Below are 21,028 nucleotides of genomic sequence, written 5' to 3'. Positions count from 1 at the left end.
TGTATGAACAAGCATCTGGGGCAAAATTAAATAAGGATAAATCGGAAATTTTGGCATTGGGAACTGGAACTATTTCAAAACATGAATTAGATGCTTGGAGTATTAGAGAGTGTGATGGGGTTTTACAGCTTTTAGGCATATGGATTGGTAAGGATAAATCTCTTTGTGATAGTTTGAATTGGGATTGCAAAGTACAATCTATTTTGAAGCTATTGAATTTTTGGAAAATGAGACACTTATCAATACATGGTAGATTAACTGTAATAAATACTTTATTGATGAGTAAACTTTGGTATACTCTTATGGTTGTTAATATACCAGAAAAACATTATTTAGAAATTAAGAAGATATGTATTGATTTTTTGTGGAATGATAAACCATCTCTAGTTGCATATGATGTAATAACTAATAAGGTGTTAGATGGTGGTTTAAATTTTCCTGAAATTTTTCATAAAATGTATGCATTTAGACTAAAGTTTTTACAGAGGCTATTAGATATGGATTATAATGCTGTTTGGAAAGTTACATGTCTTTATTTCTTTTCTAAAGTACAAGGAATGAACCTTGGTGTTGAATTATTGTATTGCGATTTTACTCATAAACAATTAGGATGTTTGCCTGATTTTTATAAATGTATGTTGTATGCATGGGGGAAGATACGTCATTGTATGGAAATAGAAATTAATGTGACTAACGTTTTTGATATTCCCCTCTTCTGTAATCCAATGATTGTGAATGGTGATAGTATGTTATATATGAGAACATTTATAGAAGCAGGTATTATCAAGATTAAGGACTTAGCTTATGAATGCAAGAGAGGTTTTATGAAGGACACTTATATTCAAGATATTGTATCTCAAAAGTTCCCTGATGTTTCCGTTGATAAAATTATTAAAGTAGTTTTAGTTGAAGAAAATGCAAACACTTGTAAAGCAACTGTTTTAAATATAATTTACAGCGTTAATGGTAGAAAGTATGCTTTACCTAATACAACAAGATCATTTTATGATATACTGTTAAAGACATTAACAAGAGAACCTAATTCTGTAAAATACTGGTGTGAAATATTTTCAGATTTTGATGTTCAAAAAGTACAAAAAGTTTTGAACTTTTCATTTTTACAAAGTGATTGGATTGAGTCATCATTCAAAATTTTCCATAGAGTTTTCTTCACTAAGGAGAGACTGATGAGATGCCAAATTACTGTTGATTCTATGTGTCCAGTTTGCGAAGATGTGCATGAAGACTTGGAGCACTTGATCATTGTGTGTAGATGTTTGACTCAGTTCAATGACTTTTTTAAAGATTTCCTACATAACATTCTGTGTAATAGTTCTACTAGCTTTGTCAATACTCTAGATTTCAAATATATATGTTACTTTGGTCTAGTCAAGAAGGATAAAAATATAAACTTATACTTTGTGAATACAGTTTTATGTGCTAGAAGATTCTGTGTACTAAAGAGGAGAAATATCTCTATGAAGGATGATCATTTGATAGACATAGTGCCATATTTTAAAAATGTTCTGCAAAAACATGTGAGTTATGCATACTTGTATTATAAACAGAAGAAGTGCATGTATTTATTTGAAAAGTATTATTTAAACAAAAATCCTGTACTAAGGATAAGTAATGATGAAGTACATATTGAGTTTTAATTGAGATCTGTTGTTAATAATTGTTACAATTCTAACCAACACTGTGATAATATGAATTAATGGGAGACTAGCCCAATAATTCTTTTATGAATGTATTTATTTGAATAAAATTTTATCAAAATAAAAATAAAAAAAAGGCACCGGCCTCCTAAGCCGGGGATTGCGGGTTCGAGTCCCGTCGGAGGTATACTTTTTACAGCATCTGTTCTTTCAAATTTATCCACATAGAAGATAAAACATCACCTTTTCGACTTTAATTTTGCAAATCTTTCAATAAAAAGAAAAAAAAGATCCAGCTAGCAAACATACAAAGAAGCAAATTAGAAACCAACAAAAAGTGTATTGTCTACGGCACCCGGTATTCCCAGGAGGCCACCCATCCAAGTACTAACCGGGCTCGACGTTGCTTAACTTCGGTGATCAGACGAGAACCGGTGCTTTCAACGTGATATGGTCGTAGACACTAGTTTATTAAAATAAGCACATATCTGTTCTTTCAAATTTATCCACATAGAAGATAAAACATGACCTTTTCGACTTTAATTTTACAAATCTTTCAATAAAAAAGAAAAAAAAGATCCAGCTAGCAAACATACAAAGAAGCAAATTAGAAACAAACAAAAAGTGTATTGTCTACGGCACCCGGTATTCCCAGGCGGTCACCCATCCAAGTACTAACCGGGCTCGACGTTGCTTAACTTCGGTGATCAGACGAGAACCGGTTTTTTTTTTTTTTTTCTTGATAAAAGTTTATTCACAGAAATATATTTACATGTAAAAGAATTATTGGGCTAATCTCCCACTAATTCACATATCACAGATAACAATTAATAATATCATGTATGTTAAGTCAGTCTTCCATATTATATAATGGCTTACATACTAAAAGTCAATCACAACATTTTCGTCACAGATACGTAAAACAGGATTTCTTTTCAAGTAGTATTTTTCAAACAATGAAAAGTTCTTCTTTTTATAATACATATAAGCATAATTTACATGTCGCTGAAGTACGGACTTAAAATAATTTTGAATATCTAGTACTTTCTCATCTTTCACAGCTACATTTCTCCTTTTCACAACACAAAATTTTCTAAATGCTAAGACAGTATTAACAAAATAATAGTTACTGTTTTTATCTTTCTCAGTTAATCCAAAATAACATAGAAAATTAAAATCAAGCATATTGACATATCTTGTAGAGCTATTGCACAAAATATTATGTAGGAAATCCTTCAAAAAGTTGTTGAATTTAGTTAAACATCTACATGAAATTATAAGATGTTCCAAATCTTCATGTACATCATAACATACTGGACATAAAGAATCAATAGTAATATGACATCTGAATAATCTCTCCTTCGTAAATAAAACTCTATGGAAAATTTTAAACGATGTTTCAATACAGTCACTAGGTAAAAATGGAAAATTCAAAATATTTTGAACCCTTTGTACATTAAAATCACTAAATACTTCATACCAGTAGCTGACAGCATTTGGCATTATTGTGCTAGTTTCTAAGAGCATACCATAACAAATTTTTGCCGTTCTAGGTAATGTATATTTTTTACCATTATCATTATATACTACATTCAGAACAGGTTTATTATAGTTATATGCATTTTCTCTAACTAAACGTTTTACCTGTTCTGGAATACACTGCTTAATACACTGAACTACATCAACAATTCTATCAGCAACTAACTCAGGAAACCTTTGAGAGACTATATCCTGTACATATTTTTTCTTCAAAAAACCTTTTTTACATTCAAATGCCAAGTCTTTAATTTTAACTATTCCTGCATCTACAAAGGGTTTAATATACAACATTTTCCCATCATTTACTATCATTGGATTATAAAACAATGGAATATCAAATACATTATTCACATTTATATCAATTTCCATATGAGTACGAATCTTTCCCCAAGCATATAACATACACTTATAAAAATCAGGTAAAATACCTAATTGTCTATTATTAAGATCACAAAATAGAATTTCCATACCAAGATTCATATCTAGAACTTTTGATAAAAAATAAGTGCAAGTATGTTTCCACGCTGCATTATAATCATTATCTAACAATCGACTTAAAAATTTAAGTCTAAAAGCATACATTTTGTGAAATATATCTGGAAAATTTAAACCACCATTCAAAACTCTATTTATTATAACATCATATGCAACCAATGATGGCTTATTATTCCACAAAAAATCTACACACATCTTTTTAATGTCTAAATAGTATTTCTCAGGTATATTAACCACCATTAGAGTATACCATAATTTACTCATCAACAAGGTATTTATAACCGTTACTCTACCCTGTATTGATAAATGTCTCATTTTCCAAAAATTCAATAATTTTGAAATAGATTGCGCTTTGCAATCCCAATTTAAATTATCACAAACAGTTTTGTCTTTGCCAATCCATATACCTAAAAGCTGAAGAACCCCATCACACTCTTTAATATTCCAAGCATCTATTTCTTGTTTCGATATCTTTCCGGTACCCAATGCCAAAATTTCAGATTTATCTTTATTCAATTTTGCCCCAGATGCTTGTTCATACAACTTTAAAACTCCAAAGGCCTCATTTACTGAATTTTTGTCAGACAATATCAATGTTGTATCATCTGCATGTGAAAATATTTTCTCCTCACCAGATGCATTGGGAATTTGTATACCATGAATTCTATCATTCCTTTTAATCATAATACTCAAGGGTTCAGCAACTAACACATATAACAAAGCTGATATAGGACACCCTTGTTTTACAGAGTTCTTTAATTGAAAATACTTGGACAAAAAACCATTGAATTTGACAGTGCTGAAAATGTCAGTATAAAATATCTTTATCCATGAAATGAATTTCTCCCCAAATCCAAATTTCTGCAATACAGAAAATAAGTAGTCATGTCCAACTCTGTCAAATGCCTTTTCCTGATCAAGTTTCAGCAAATAACATTCCAAATCATCCATTTCTACTAATTCTATAATATCTCTGATACTTACAGTAGTATCAGAAATATCTTTACCAATAATACAACAACTCTGATTTGGTGATATAATCTTTGGTAATACAAATTTAAATCTGTTGGCCATTACTCTGGCTAAAATTTTATAATCAACATTTAACAAAGTTATAGGTCTGAAGTTTTTCAGGTCAGACTTGTCACCTCTATTCTTATAAATCAGGTTAATCATTCCATATCTCATAGATCTTGACAAAATTTTATTTTCTCCAATACAGTCATAAATATATTTCAATACCGGTTTCAACTCACTAAAAAAGTATAAATAAAATTCTACAGTAAGCCCATCAGGGCCAGGTGTTTTACCCTTTTTCATGCCTTTTATAGAGGTTTCAATTTCATCACTAGTAATTTCACCATCACAGTTTTCAATATCACAATTTTCACCACTAACGTTAACACAGTCTAACATTTCCTCTATTGCCTCATGATCAGTTTGAACACAAGAAAAGAGTTTCTCATAAAAATTGTGTACAACATCTAACATTTCAGCAGAATCATTGACAACAACACCATCACAATTTTTTAAACTACATATCATATTTCTGTTTTGTCTATGTTTCTCTAAACTTAAGAAATAAGCTGTATTCTTATCACTTTCAATTGAATACTGACATTTTGATCTAATAATAGCACCATTACATTTGTGTTTTTCTAAACTTTCTAATTCATCTTTCAATTCTAAATATTTGACATGATCAATTGATATACCACAAGCTGACTTCACAGACATTTCTTGCAGCTTATTTTGTAACCTAAAATACTCTCTATTTAATTCTTTTTGTTTCTCTTTGCCATATATTTGGCTGACTTTCTTTACTCTATATTTCAAATTATCCCACCAAATAAGTGGATTTGACAAATAAAAATCAGAACCAATTTCATCAAATAAAATTTGTCTAATCTTTTCAACATAAACATCATCATTTAATAAGGTTTCATTAAAAAGCCAAACACCAGGTCCTTTTTCAACTTCAGAGAAATCAAGTTTCATATTTATAATGCTATGATCACTAAAGCATGTGTCGCTATAAAAAATATTTCTTATACATGATTTTAAATTACTAGATACCAAAATATAATCAATCCTACTTTGTGTTAAAAAACCTTGAACTACCTGTTTTCTAGAAAACATTTTGACATTCATATTTCTATTTCTCCATACATCAAATAAACATTTATCATTCATCAAATTAGTTAAACATTTTACAGATTTATCTGCATAAAACGTAGTTTTTCCACTTCTATCTAAAGGACAGAACGCAGTATTGAAATCTCCTACAACTATAATATATTCATCTCCATATATTTTGTCTTTACAATCATTAAAAAAAATACATTTATCACTGATACTATTAGGAGCATACACGTTGATTATATCAACATTTTTACCTTCAACTTTACCTTGAATATGCAATAATCTTCCACATATACTATCACAAACTTTAAAAACATTTCTCAATCTTTTACTTAAAAGAATAGCCACACCTTTTCTATTACAATTACTATTACTAGCAAAAATATCACCACCCCATACACTATTGTCATTCTGTATAATTTTATATAAATCATCATTCCAGAATGTTTCTTGTAAACATACAACATCATATTTCCTTTCATTACACAGTGCAAAAATACACTCTCTTTTATTTTTGTCACAAAGACCATTACAATTAAGGCTTATAAAATTAAAAGAAGCCATCGCAAAACAAAAATGTAAAATAGCAAACATATAACACTCCATTGTTCCTTATTTCAATTTTTTATGTATATTCGATAACCTTGCTGCTTTCAGATTAGGCTTTATATTAATCTTACTACGCCTCTTGACACCCAAGGCATTTTTTTTCTTAGCTACAAGAGTAAAATCATTTTCACTTGCCCCTTGACTACTATCAGTCATCAGGAAAGTATCCATTTCAAAGTCGTCTAAAGTGTCACATGAACTCTGACTGACTTCCCCCTGACTGTTAATTTGTTCTAGAGGGGAGACAGAAGCTTCTATATTCAAAATAGAACCTATTTTACAATCATTTTCTGAAACATTTTCTTTTGGCATAACACATTTACTTTTAGATTTAACATAATCAACATTGTTAACATTAAGTTCAATATCAACATTACTTTCTTCTTTATCTGTCTTGTTTCTTTCTTGGTCACCATAAACCATACTATCATCTTGTCCAACTTCCCCAGACACTTCATCATCACCATCTACCATCTCAGCTTCATCATCATTGACCAAAACGGCACCATTCACATCACCATTACCATCACCCTCATCACTGCAATGGCTAGCAACGACACTTGAAATAACATCTAAATCAATATTCTCATCATCTTCAGTGATATGACTAGCAACGCCATTATCACTACAAGCCGAAGACTGACAACCACGCTCAACAGTGTAATGATTCGCAACATCATTCTTTCCGCTATCACTGACATCATTTACATCATCAAGATGAGCATTAACAGTTATATTACTCTCACCATTGGTATGGTCATCATCCATTATTCTGCTACATGGCCATACATCGTCATCTCGTGTAAATGTTCCTTGGAATTCAGCAAAAGAATTGTCTACGTGTGTTTTCTTTAGAGTACTACACTTACAGCTAACCTTCCTATGCAAACACTTAGAGCACTTATTCTTAAAGCATTTCTTCCTGACATGACCTTGCTCTCCACATTCAAAACATTTGAATTCAGGACAGTCCTTATACATGTGGTCAGGACTAAAGCAACCATTACAGACTTTTACCTGGTGATTATGAATCACGCGGTAATATGCAGTCTCTTTCTCATTGACTGAAAACTTCATTGAATATGGGATTGACTTCATATTCGGGGGAAGTTTGGCTTTGAAAATTCTTGTTCCATCATAAATATTGTTCTTTGATTTCATCTTATGTTTCTTAATAACAGAAACAATTTCAACACCAATTTTATTAAATCTATCCACAATTTCCTCATCAGTCACATACATACTCAAATTAAGTATCGAAACTAATCTAAAGCTAGATTGCAATTCACTCACTTTGCATCTTTTTCCATCCACAGTCAGATCACCGAGTACTGGTTCCATCATCTGCCTTTCTCGAAACACAATTTCATAGCCGTAACCAGTTTTTGGCACACATGCAATTACACTTCCTATACCACATTTCGATTCAATGTCATCTATCAACAAATCAGGCTCTAGTTTTCCAAAACCCTCCAGAGCACAAGCAATTAACACAGTTTTCTCCTTAGAAAATTTGCTATCATAATTAGCCGACTTTCCATTGGACCTGTCTGGTCCACTTCCGTCAAAGTTAGCCATTGGTTTTTAGTAAGATCTCCAAATAGTAATCAAACACACCCTTCCTCCCCCTTTTTCCTGCACCGAAATTGCAGGAAAAGGGGCAAACAAACAATTATTTCTAAGCAAACTGTGGTCACATTCAATCAATAATTAATTAGCAATCTTCAGAAAATGTTTATGAACACAGATAAGGCGATGAACTCACCAAACAATGAAAAATCTCCGGACGACACAATGTTTACATTTCACATATGGTACATCCAAAAACCAGTCCATCAACGTGATATGGTCGTAGACACTAGCTTATTAAAATAAGCACATATAAAGCTTCGAATCACCGGAAGCTGGCTTTCTTTACTCAATTTGGCAAAAATTTAGATCAGAATGTTTATAAAAACTACACAACAATAGATTCAATCATTTTTTAGCAAGGAACATCTCAGTACATGACTGTCTAAACTGCTCTTTTATCCTCTGATGAAAGGAAATGATACATTATACCACTTGGGTGATCTTCTGTTTTGGAGAAATAGATTTAAAGACTTCTTTACTATACATTTTTCAAGTTTCAGCATTTGTTGACAACAATCATTCAGCACACAAATGACATTCATATTTAACGACATCTTTTGTGGAAGCCTCCGTGGCCCAATGGATAAGGCACCGGCCTCCTGGAGCTGGTTTTTGGATGTACCATGTTTAACATGTAAACAAAGTGTTGTCCGGAAATTATTCTGATTTTGGTGAGTTCTTCGCCATATTTGTAACTGTAAACATTTCCTGAAGTTTAATGTGTATTATATGATTGAATGTGACATATATTATCGCATAATAATAATAAGATATTAATATAATAATATTAATATAATAAGATATTAGCACGTGTCATGTCAAATAGATTTAAATCAGTACTTTGTCAAATAATTTCAAACAGCCAGTCATGTTGTATACCTGGTAGAGATATTGCAGATACAATAGCAAGTGTACGTGATGTAATAAATATGGTTGATGATGATGATGTAGAAGGGTATATTTTAAAATTTGATCAAGAGAAAGCTTTTGACAGAGTGAGTCATGATTATCTCATTAGAGTATTAGAAGGTTTTGGTTTTGGATGTAAATTTATTAATTGGATTAGGATTTTTTTATACTGATATTCAAAGCACTGTCAAGTGTAATGGTTTTTTAACAAAATATTTTAAAGTTAGAAATGGTATTAGGCAAGGATGCCCTATTAGTGCTTTATTGTATGTTTTATCGGCAGAACCACTGTCAATGACAATAAAGAAAGATTGTAATATTAATGGTATACGTATACCTTATAGTAATGAAACTGCAGTTTTGTTTCAACATGCAGATGATACTACATTATGTTTGAGTGATAAAAAATCTATTAAATATACCTTTGATGTATTTGATTTATATAGTAGGGCATCAGGTTCTAAGATTAACAGAAGTAAGTCTGAAATTTTATGTATTGGAAAAGGAAATTTGACTGATGATGATAAGACTGTACTTGGATTAAGAGTTTGTGAAAAATGTATTCAAGTTCTTGGTGTTTATGTTGGTGTAGATATTGATGTATGTAATGATATGAATTGGAAGGATAAGATAAGAAAAATAAGATGTATTGTTAATATGTGGAAACAAAGACGTTTGACTTTATCTGGAAGAAATGTTGTAATTTCTTCTTTATTGGTATCTAGAATTTGGTATTTATTAGCTGTTTCTCCAATACCTGAAAATGTGTTGACAGATTTGAAACAAATATGTATTGATTTTTTGTGGAATTCTAAATCTCATTTAGTACAATATGCTACTATTACTGGTATGAAACAAGATGGTGGCTTGAATTTTCAAGATATATATTTAAAAATGTTATCATTTAGATTAAAATTTTTAGGGAGATTTTTAAATCCTGAATGCAATTGTATTTGGAAAAGTACCTTTAGCTATTTTTTGAGAAGAGTGCATTGTATGAATCTTTCGAGGTCAGTTCTATTTTTGTTTTTAAACAAAAAGGATTTATTATGTTTACCGCATGTGTACAGAGAAATGTTGGAAGCATGGCAGTGTATTAGAAAAGATATAACTTTTAATATAGGAGACTCTGATGTTTATAATCAACCACTGTTTTATAATAGTTCTAAGTTTGTGTCTGGTAAAGAATGGGAATATTTCATAAAAGCTGGTATTGTTCAAATTAAAGATATTTCATATGAAGCTATACCTGGATTTTTGCCAGTTCATGCAATTTTTGATATGATGAGAGAAAAAGAAATAGATGTTACTTTTAACATTGTCAGAAAATTGTATATGTTATTATTGAATCACATTCCTGTCGAGTGGAAAGAAGTTGTTTTGACAAAATGTAATGTGAAAAATGATGAATTGTCTCAATTCTATGTTCAGTTTGACAATAAAGTATGTGACATGTCGTTGTGTAAAACAAAAAGATTTTATACGTTACTGTTACAAAAGTGTTTTATTAAACCTAAATGTTATGAATTTTGGTGTGAACAATGTGATATTCATGAAAGTGATTTCTGTTTTGTTTGGAAACAGATACATAGTTTCTGGAAACCATCTGAATGTATTGATCTAGATTTCAAGTTATGTCACAATAAGATTTTTACTAATGTTAAACTATGTAAAATAGGAATAATAGACAGCAATGTGTGTCAAAACTGTGACTGTGAAGAGGAAACTTTATTTCATATTTTTCTAACATGTGACATACTTGTTAACTTTCATGATTTCGTATTTGATATTTTAGAGACACTATTTGTACAATCAGAGGTGAACTTAATACAGGAACATACTTATATGACGTTATTTTTGTTGGGTGTATCATCCAGTGTAAAGGGTGTAAATGTTCACTTTGTTAATTTTTTGCTGTCTATTGGAAGACTGTGTATAATGAAACAAAGACAAATGTTCAAAAATGGTACACGAAGTATTAACCTAATTGCATATTTCAAATACACACTGAGACATTACATTGGTTATTTTTATATGTATTGTAAATCTTCAAACAGACTTTCAGTCTTTCATAAAAAGTTCTTGAGAGACAATCCCATTGTGATGTTAGAAGAAGATGTGTTGTTATTCAAACTGTGATAAATTGTATATTCTTAAGTTCTGTAACATGATGATTTTATAGATATTCTGATTTGTATTGTTATTTCGTATAGTTTTATTCAATAAAGATAAAAAAAAAAAAAAAAGGCACCGGCCTCCTAAGCCGGGGATTGCGGGTTCGAGTCCCGTCGGAGGTATACTTTTTACAGCATCTGCTCTTTCAAATTTATCCACATAGAAGATAAAACATCACCTTTTCGACTTTAATTTTGCAAATCTTTCAATAAAAAAGAAAAAAAAGATCCAGCTAGCAAACATACAAAGAAGCAAATTAGAAACCAACAAAAAGTGTATTGTCTACGGCACCCGGTATTCCCAGGCGGCCACCCATCCAAGTACTAACCGGGCTCGACGTTGCTTAACTTCGGTGATCAGACGAGAACCGGTGCTTTCAACGTGATATGGTCGTAGACACTAGTTTATTAAAATAAGCACATATCTGTTCTTTCAAATTTATCCACACAGAAGATAAAACATGACCTTTTCGACTTTAATTTTACAAATCTTTCAATAAAAAAGAAAAAAAAGATCCAGCTAGCAAACATACAAAGAAGCAAATTAGAAACCAATAAAAAGTGTATTGTCTACGGCACCCGGTATTCCCAGGCGGTCACCCATCCAAGTACTAACCGGGCTCGACGTTGCTTAATTTCGGTGATCAGACGAGAACCGGTGCTTTCAACGTGATATGGTCGTAGACACTAGTTTATTAAAATAAGCACATATAAAGCTTCGAATCACCGGAAGCTGGCTTTCTTTACTCAATTTGGCAAAAATTTAGATCAGAATGTTTATAAAAACTACAAAACAATAGATTCAATCATTTTTTAGCAAGGAACATCTCAGTACATGACTGTCTAAACTGCATTTTCATGATACAATTTTTGCAATCGTGCTCTTTTATCCTCTGATGAAAGGAAATGATACATTATACCACTTGGGTGATCTTCTGTTTTGGAGAAATAGATTTAAAGACTTCTTTACTATACATTTTTCAAGTTTCAGCATTTGTTGACAACAGTCATTCAGCACACAAATGACATTCATATTTAACGACATCTTTTGTGGAAGCCTCCGTGGCCCAATGGATAAGGCACCGGCCTCCGGGACTTCCGGTTAAGCTTTCAAGGTGAGCGGACGTACCTGATTTAGCTGAGAGAAAATCCGAAGTTTTTGCTGTTTAAAACCAGCCATCAGTTGATGGTTGGTCCATGTATTGATTTAGTGTCATTATTGGTGAAGTATAGAATCTTTATTTGTCCATATTTTGACATTTTGTGACAGTTTAGCCCTCCCCTCACCATGTCGGGTGAAAGGGGGGAGCCCCGTTCCAAAACCCGAAAACTGAAGGAACACACAGTGTCAGTTGATGTTGGTGATAATAAACGTATAAAGGCAGCTGATGTCATTGCAAGTATTGAAAAGGAAGTTGGGGAGGGAATGGTGGAAGCGTGTGTACCAAAAAGCGGTAATTTCTTTGAAATAACACTCAAACAAACTGATGCTGTGGAACTTTTGGTTGATACTGGTTTTAAGGTTGAAAGTAAATCTTTTAAACCCAAACAGATTTTTTCCGAGCAAAAAGTTGTTAGTTTCTTCAATGTTTCGCACTACGTTGCAGACTCGGAAATAACAGATAAATTAGTTAATCTTGGCCTTGAAGTGAAGTCATCGATGAAACGAAACGTTCACCCAGGCACTCAAGTGGAAAATGGCACGAGGTATGTTGTGGTGAAATTTAACAATGAAATTAAAAGCCTCCCTTACACGATGAAATTACCAACAGGTGTTAACTCGTTTGAGTATATTCGTGTGACACACGATAATCAGAGGAAAGTTTGTACCAAATGCTTTGAAACCGATCATGTGTTTTCGAAATGTCCAGAAAACAGATGTTTCAAGTGTTTAAGGCTTGGGCACTTAGCCCGATTTTGTAACACTCCTCCATGTAGTAAGTGTAATCTACATGTGACGAGATGTAAGTGCCCCAGTTGGCCCGATGACACACATGAGTCCCAAAACAATGATGATAATGAGGAGATCGACACTGATGAGAATGTCGAAAAAGATGAGATAGGCAGTGATGATGAGTATGATGATATCAAAGATGATGATGTTGATGTTGCTAATGGTAGAGAAAAAGATGATGATCCTGTTACAAATGAACATGATGAGAGCATAAATGATAACAATCATGATGATACACATAAATCTGGAGAAAATGGTGATGATAATGGACAATCTGACGAGGAACTAAACCTGATGGCCTCTGGTGGAAATCAGACGGAACAATTAGACAATAACTCTTTTGTTGATTTACCTGTTAAAAAAAGTAATGAAAAATCAACTAGCCCTCCCCCCTCTACTTCACAATCGCCTCCTCATCACACTAATTCTGCCCCCTCTGGTATAAATAGTGACACTGAGATGACTGATGAGGAGTTGGCTGTGAATATGGTGAAAATTCGCCGCAAAAGATTGGTGAATGGTCCAAAGTTTTCGAAAGATGAATTGAAAAAGATAAGAATGGATCCCAGAAACAAATTAACAGAATCAAATTCATCCAATTAAATCTTTTTCAATTTATTATTATCTTTCAGATGATAAGTATTGTTTCTTTCAATGTAAATGGTCTTCGAGACTTGTCAAAATTTCAGCAGTTATGTACTTACTGTTCTGAAAATTATTATGATGTTGTAGGGTTACAAGAAACTTTTTGGTCAGAAGATTTAATTGAGAATTTGTCTAAGTTCTGGAGTGGTCAAATATTTCATTCATGTAGTGATATTCACAGACAAGGTGTGGCCTTTTTAATAAGCAAAAAAATAGAAAATGAAGTAAAATATATACAGGGTTTCGATGGTAGGTGTATTCAAATACAGCTTCACCAGGATGACAAAGTTTTTGATATTGTTAATTGTTATGCTCCTAATTTAGTCCTTGAGAGGAGCAAGTTTTTTGACAGCATATTAGATAAGTTATCTGACCCCGAAAATGTCATTCTGTTGGGGGATTTGAATACATCTATGTCAACACTTGATAGGTGTGGCAGATCACAACACACTGAAGACAAAGCTTATAAATCTATTAGTAAATTTTGTGACAATTTCAACCTTTATGATGTATGGCGCTCAAGGAATCCAAATGCTCGAGTGTACTCTTGGCGCCGAGTGGTTCAAAATATTCTCATTCAGAGTAGGATTGACTTCATCTTTATTCCAAAATCTTTTTCTGTTTTTGTCAAAAATATTTATCATAAGCACAGCACTTTCAGTGATCATTCTTTGGTAGTTTTAAATATAGAATTTTGTGAAGTTGAGAGAGGTCCAGGATTATGGGTGTTTAATAACACACTGTTAAATGATGAAGAGTTTGTTTTAAAAATTGAGAAATTAATAGAAACTGAAAAACAGTGTAGACTATATGATGACGAGCCACTGATTTGGTATGATAATTTAAAATTTAAGATTAAACAACTATCTAAAGTAGTTTCAAAAGATAAAAAGCGTGCCGAAAGATCGGAATATTTTAAAATTCAAAGAGAATGCGAAAAGTTCTCTCTTGCTGTGGCAAATGATGAAGAGGTTGATATAAATAAATTTGAAGAAATTAAATTAAAACTTAAAAGTTACGAGGACATAATCTGCAAAGGAGCTATATTACGCTCTAAAGCTCACTGGGCTATTGAAGGTGATAAAAATTCTAAGTATTTTTTAGAGCTTGAAAAATATAAGCAAAAAAGTAATGCTATCAAAGAGTTGAAAACAAAAGAAGGTATCATTGTAAATACAACTGAACAAATTTTAGAAGAAGTGAGGTCCTTTTATGAGGAGTTGTATTCCTGTACGCACATTAACAAGAATAGCGCACATGAGATTTTAGATTTTATTACCAAAAAAGTTCCGGAAAATGATATGGAAAATTTAGAAGCTGATTTTACTTGCGACGAAATTAAAACGGCACTATTTAGTATGACAAAAAATAAATCGCCGGGTCCGGATGGTTTAACTGCGGAATTTTTTTGCAGGTTTTATCATTTGTTTGAAAATATTTTTATGAAAATATTTAGTATTATTCAAGAAGAGCAGATTATGACTAGATCAATGAGACATGGGGTTATAACCTTAATCTATAAAAACAGAGGTGATAAAAATTCATTAAAGAATTTCAGACCGATTTCTTTATTATGCGTTGATTACAAAATAATGGCTCGCATCATGTCGAACCGACTAAAATTCGTTCTGCCTAAATTAATATCGAATAGCCAAACGTGTTGTATTTTAGGTCGTGATATTGCTGATACGACTTCGAGTATTCGAGATCTGATAGAAATAATTGAAAACGATAATTTAGAAGCATATCTGATCAAAGTAGACCAAGAGAAAGCCTTTGATAAAGTTGATCATGATTACCTTTTTCTTGTTTTACAGAAATTTGGCTTTGGTCCAAAATTTATAGAGTGGATTAAAATATTTTACAAAAATGTTAACAGTAGTGTCAAATGCAATGGCTTCTTGACCAAGTATGTTAAGCTTAAAAATTCTATAAAACAAGGATGTCCGCTTTCCGCGTTATTGTACGTTATCGCCGCAGAACCACTAGGACAAGCCATAGCAAAAAATCAAACTATACGAGGAGTAACAATTCCGAAATCTGAAAGAGAAGCGCGAATATTTCAACACGCAGATGACACGAATATTTTCACAAGTGACAAAAACTCGATAGATGAAGTTTTCAATGTTTTGAAACTTTATAGTGATGCGTCCGGTGCGAAAATCAACAAGCAAAAATCAGAAATTATGTGTCTCGGGTCCGGAACATTATCTGATAACGAGCTAAATAAATTAGAAATACAAAGATGTGAAGATGTTACAAAAGTGCTAGGCATTTACGTTGGTAAAAACCGAAATGCGTGTGACGACCTCAACTGGAGAGACAAGCTTAAGAAAATAAAAACTATTTTATTTTTCTGGCTAAAACGAGATTTAACATTACCCGGTCGAGCCACGGTTTTGACATCGTTAATTATATCACGGTTTTACTATACTCTCACAGTTTGTCCGCTACCGGAATATGTAAAAAATGAACTTCGAGTAGCCGTCATGAAGTTTCTGTGGCAAAACAAAGCGCATTTAGTGAAATATCAAACTATAGTTGGTGAAAAACTTTCCGGTGGGTTAAATATTCCTGATATTTTTATAAAGATGCAAGCATTCCGGATAAAATTTCTCCGGAAATATTTAGATCCTGATTGTACATCCATTTGGAAAGTAACACTAGATTATTTTATTTTCAAAATTGATCACATGAATCTTAAGCAGAATATTGTGTACACATTTTTGAATTCTGCTCAGCTGAAAAGGTTGCCTCTTTATTATCAGGAGATGTTTGCAGCTTTTTACAGAATAAAATCCAAGTTGAAATTTCAAATTGAAGTTCAACATGCCTACAGTAATCCGATATTTTGTAACCCGAAAATAACACACAACGGTAAGATGCTTCTTTTTGACGACTTTGCACAAGCCGGTTTGATTCAAATTAAGGATGTGTGTTATGAATTCATTCCTGGATTTTTCACTTCTGATGCGATAGTAGAAATTATTCATCGTAGATTTCCGGACGAAAAACCATACACAATCGAATCCGCTTTTAACAAGATATTGCGTTGTATTCCTGACGAATGGAAAATATTGCTCCGACATAACAATCCGGTCAATGCTAATTGCGTCCCACAAATAATGCTTTGCTTTGAAAATAATGCAGAAATTCCATTATTGACGGCTGTAACAAAACAAATATACAAACTCTTCATGTCTACTTTCTTTGAAAAACCGACCTCTGAGTTAAAGTGGGCGGAGAAATTTCCATCGATCAATTTTAGACAAGTGTACTCAGTAGCCAATCAGGTGGGACTTTGTCCAGATCTTCATTGTTTGAATTATAGGCTGGTTAATAGAGCAATTTTCACACTTGATAAACTGTCTAAATTTAGTCAGGTAGATACCAATACATGTAAAGCGTGCGGGTATTGTACTGAGGATTTAGCACACCTGTTTATTTTTTGTACGAAATTAAAATCAGTACATGATTACCTGAAAGATTTATTACATAACATATTTATTAATGTCCCACCTGATATTGTAAACATGATCAACTATGACGAACTGATATATTTTGGCTATTTGAGGTCTTCCAACATAGTAAATGTTCATTTTTTGAACTTTTTATTAAGTATTGCTAGATTGTGCATTTTTAAAGTTAGGAATATTCTCGTTTTTAAAGGTAAAAACTTGGATACTTTACGTTTATTTAAGTACACAATGCAGAAGTATGTAGAGTACGCATATTCATTTTATAAGATGAAAAATCAAATGTGGTTTTTTGAAAAATATTTTTTACGAAACAACACACTATTGAAAATACAGAATGATAAGGTAGTTTTATTTCTGTAGCTACTGGGGAGGTAGACTTCAGTCTGGCAGTTTTTGGGTTCTAATTATTTAAATTTTAGTTGGTACATTAGTCATTGCCCTGCACGGAATTTGCTTATTTACTGGTCGGTAGAGAGGCGCTTGCCACCTATCGTTAGGTTCGACTAAGTCTGGTGCGGGCCGATGGTGATATACTTTGTTGCATTTAGTTGATTGGTAGTCGTTGTCTTTTATCTACACAGTGTACAGTAAACAAAATGGATAACTTTACAATTTACACATACACGTACATGAATAGTATGAACACATAGAAATGACGTTAATAGTTACTCTGGGACTGTAGGTTATATCTATTTTCCCTCTAACCAATTGAATGAATGCAATGATACTTATGCAAATGTGGTCACGAATGATTACATAAGGCTGTGAAAACATCGAAAATTCTATCTGTAGTTTATTTCGGGCTATAACATGTGAAAATGACTTTTGTTGGTTTGGCTTGCAGTGTTGTGTACCTCCTTTGTGGTTAATACATATTAAGAGTGGGCTTCAAAACTATTAATTTCGATGTTATTTAGAACATATGAAATATTTTCAATGGTGTGTTGTGATATTTTAAACACAGTACAAATGAGGTTTTCCATCTATTATTTACATTTGCACCAGGGTGACTAATGATAACACCCTTAAATATATTAAAGAGTATTTAAGTTAGCCGTGTATACACATTAAATTTACGAGTAAAATGTAACGGTACCATATGTAACTTTATGAGGGTGACTAATAATAACACCTGAAAGAATTCTAAAGGGTTTTAGTCATATATACATATTAAAAAAGGTGACTAATGATAACACCCCAAAACTTCTTAGAATCAGGGTGACAGTACAAGTCAAAATTGCCCGCTGCTATGGTTCAGTATACAAAGAAGAATAACTTAAGTAATTATGACTTTAATGAGACCACAGTTGTGATCTCCCCTGGATAGTGCATGCATATGGACAGGGTCTTCTATTGGTTCCGGATTATTTTTTTATATACAAAGAAACCAATAGACGGCACTGATAACTTCTGCACCCAACACTCAATACTATACAAGTAAATAAAGACATTGGATTAATTACATCAATGATGGAATCCCTCACAGATGTACAAGATAAGCTCCACATTATAGTATTTAATATTTAGCACTGTGATAGCGGATTTCGGGGATTGTCCGATTCCGTTTTTATTGTATTGTATGTATTATAATTTTAATAAATGATAAAAAAAAGGCACCGGCCTCCTAAGCCGGGGATTGCGGGTTCGAGTCCCGTCGGAGGTATACTTTTTACAACATCTGTTCTTTCAAATTTATCCACATAGAAGATAAAACGTCACCTTTTCGACTTTAATTTTGCAAATCTTTCAATAAAAAGAAAAAAAAGATCCAGCTAGCAAACATACAAAGAAGCAAATTAGAAACCAACAAAAAGTGTATTGTCTACGGCACCCGGTATTCCCAGGCGGCCACCCATCCAAGTACTAACCGGGCTCGACGTTGCTTAACTTCGGTGATCAGACGAGAACCGGTGCTTTCAACGTGATATGGTCGTAGACACTAGTTTATTAAAATAAGCACATATCTGTTCTTTCAAATTTATCCACACAGAAGATAAAACATGACCTTTTCGACTTTAATTTTACAAATCTTTCAATAAAAAAGAAAAAAAAGATCCAGCTAGCAAACATACAAAGAAGCAAATTAGAAACCAAGAAAAAGTGTATTGTCTACGGCACCCGGTATTCCCAGGCGGTCACCCATCCAAGTACTAACCGGGCTCGACGTTGCTTAACTTCGGTGATCAGACGAGAACCGGTGCTTTCAACGTGATATGGTCGTAGACACTAGTTTATTAAAATAAGCACATATAAAGCTTCGAATCACCGGAAGCTGGCTTTCTTTACTCAATTTGGCAAAAATTTAGATCAGAATGTTTATAAAAACTACAAAACAATAGATTCAATCATTTTTTAGCAAGGAACATCTCAGTACATGACTGTCTAAACTGCATTTTCATGATACAATTTTTGCAATCGTGCTCTTTTATCCTCTGATGAAAGGATATGATACATTATACCACTTGGGTGATCCTTTGTTTTGGAGAAATAGATTTAAAGACTTCTTTACTATACATTTTTCAAGTTTCAGCATTTGTTGACAACAGTCATTCAGCACACAAATGACATTCATATTTAACGACATCTTTTGTGGAAGCCTCCGTGGCCCAATGGATAAGGCACCGGCCTCCTAAGCCGGGGATTGCGGGTTCGAGTCCCGTCGGAGGTATACTTTTTACAACATCTGTTCTTTCAAATTTATCCACATAGAAGATAAAACGTCACCTTTTCGACTTTAATTTTGCAAATCTTTCAATAAAAAGAAAAAAAAGATCCAGCTAGCAAACATACAAAGAAGCAAATTAGAAACCAAGAAAAAGTGTATTGTCTACGGCACCCGGTATTCCCAGGCGGTCACCCATCCAAGTACTAACCGGGCTCGACGTTGCTTAACTTCGGTGATCAGACGAGAACCGGTGCTTTCAACGTGATATGGTCGTAGACACTAGTTTATTAAAATAAGCACATATCTGTTCTTTCAAATTTATCCACATAGAAGATAAAACGTCACCTTTTCGACTTTAATTTTACAAATCTTTCAATAAAAAAGAAAAAAAGATCCAGCTAGCAAACATACAAAGAAGCAAATTAGAAACCAAGAAAAAGTGTATTGTCTACGGCACCCGGTATTCCCAGGCGGTCACCCATCCAAGTACTAACCGGGCTCGACGTTGCTTAACTTCGGTGATCAGACGAGAACCGGTGCTTTCAACGTGATATGGTCGTAGACACTAGTTTATTAAAATAAGCACATATAAAGCTTCGAATCACCGGAAGCTGGCTTTCTTTACTCAATTTGGCAAAAATTTAGATCAGAATGTTTATAAAAACTACAAAACAATAGATTCAATCATTTTTTAGCAAGGAACATCTCAGTACATGACTGTCTAAACTGCATTTTCATGATACAATTTTTGCAATCGTGCTCTTTTATCCTCTGATGAAAGGAAATGATACATTATACCACTTGGGTGATCTTCTGTTTTGGAGAAATAGATTTAAAGACTTCTTTACTATACATTTTTCAACTTTCAGCATTTGTTGACAACAGTCATTCAGCACACAAATGACATTCATATTTAACGACATCTTTTGTGGAAGCCTCCGTGGCCCAATGGATAAGGCACCGGCCTCCTAAGCCGGGGATTGCGGGTTCGAGTCCCGTCGGAGGTATACTTTTTACAACATCTGTTCTTTCAAATTTATCCACATAGAAGAGAAAACAGGTTGGTTTTTGGATGTACCATGTTCAACATGTAAACAAAGTGTCGTCCGGAAATTATTCTGAATTTG

General features: G+C 32.9%; 9 non-coding genes across 9 annotated transcripts; 2 read left to right on the top strand and 7 right to left on the bottom strand.

Moving 5' to 3' along the window:
- Nucleotides 1-2,001: 2,001 nt before the first annotated feature.
- LOC148608187 (5S ribosomal RNA) lies at nucleotides 2,002-2,120 on the bottom strand. Its single transcript, XR_015915685.1, has one exon. It is a non-coding gene; the product is annotated as a 5S ribosomal RNA (ribosomal RNA).
- Nucleotides 2,121-11,438: 9,318 nt separating this feature from the next.
- LOC148608186 (5S ribosomal RNA) lies at nucleotides 11,439-11,557 on the bottom strand. Its single transcript, XR_015915691.1, has one exon. It is a non-coding gene; the product is annotated as a 5S ribosomal RNA (ribosomal RNA).
- A 168-nt stretch (nucleotides 11,558-11,725) lies between these two features.
- LOC148608185 (5S ribosomal RNA) lies at nucleotides 11,726-11,844 on the bottom strand. Its single transcript, XR_015915697.1, has one exon. It is a non-coding gene; the product is annotated as a 5S ribosomal RNA (ribosomal RNA).
- A 7,211-nt stretch (nucleotides 11,845-19,055) lies between these two features.
- On the bottom strand, nucleotides 19,056-19,174 carry LOC148608184 (5S ribosomal RNA). The gene has a single exon (XR_015915690.1). It is a non-coding gene; the product is annotated as a 5S ribosomal RNA (ribosomal RNA).
- Nucleotides 19,175-19,342: 168 nt separating this feature from the next.
- Nucleotides 19,343-19,461, bottom strand: LOC148608183 (5S ribosomal RNA). The gene has a single exon (XR_015915677.1). It is a non-coding gene; the product is annotated as a 5S ribosomal RNA (ribosomal RNA).
- A 370-nt stretch (nucleotides 19,462-19,831) lies between these two features.
- On the top strand, nucleotides 19,832-19,904 carry Trnar-ccu (transfer RNA arginine (anticodon CCU)). The gene has a single exon. It is a non-coding gene; the product is annotated as a tRNA-Arg (tRNA).
- Nucleotides 19,905-20,060: 156 nt separating this feature from the next.
- LOC148608181 (5S ribosomal RNA) lies at nucleotides 20,061-20,179 on the bottom strand. Its single transcript, XR_015915676.1, has one exon. It is a non-coding gene; the product is annotated as a 5S ribosomal RNA (ribosomal RNA).
- A 167-nt stretch (nucleotides 20,180-20,346) lies between these two features.
- Nucleotides 20,347-20,465, bottom strand: LOC148608180 (5S ribosomal RNA). Its single transcript, XR_015915675.1, has one exon. It is a non-coding gene; the product is annotated as a 5S ribosomal RNA (ribosomal RNA).
- A 370-nt stretch (nucleotides 20,466-20,835) lies between these two features.
- Trnar-ccu (transfer RNA arginine (anticodon CCU)) lies at nucleotides 20,836-20,908 on the top strand. Its single transcript has one exon. It is a non-coding gene; the product is annotated as a tRNA-Arg (tRNA).
- Nucleotides 20,909-21,028: the final 120 nt, after the last annotated feature.

Source organism: Perna viridis, chromosome 9 (assembly GCF_037379345.1).
Source record: "Perna viridis isolate PV_CMFRI_1.1 ecotype Kerala chromosome 9, ASM3737934v1, whole genome shotgun sequence".
Lineage (NCBI taxonomy): Eukaryota > Metazoa > Mollusca > Bivalvia > Mytilida > Mytilidae > Perna > Perna viridis.
The sequence above is the reverse complement of the archived record's forward strand: the minus strand, read 5'-3'. Positions and strand labels throughout refer to the sequence as shown.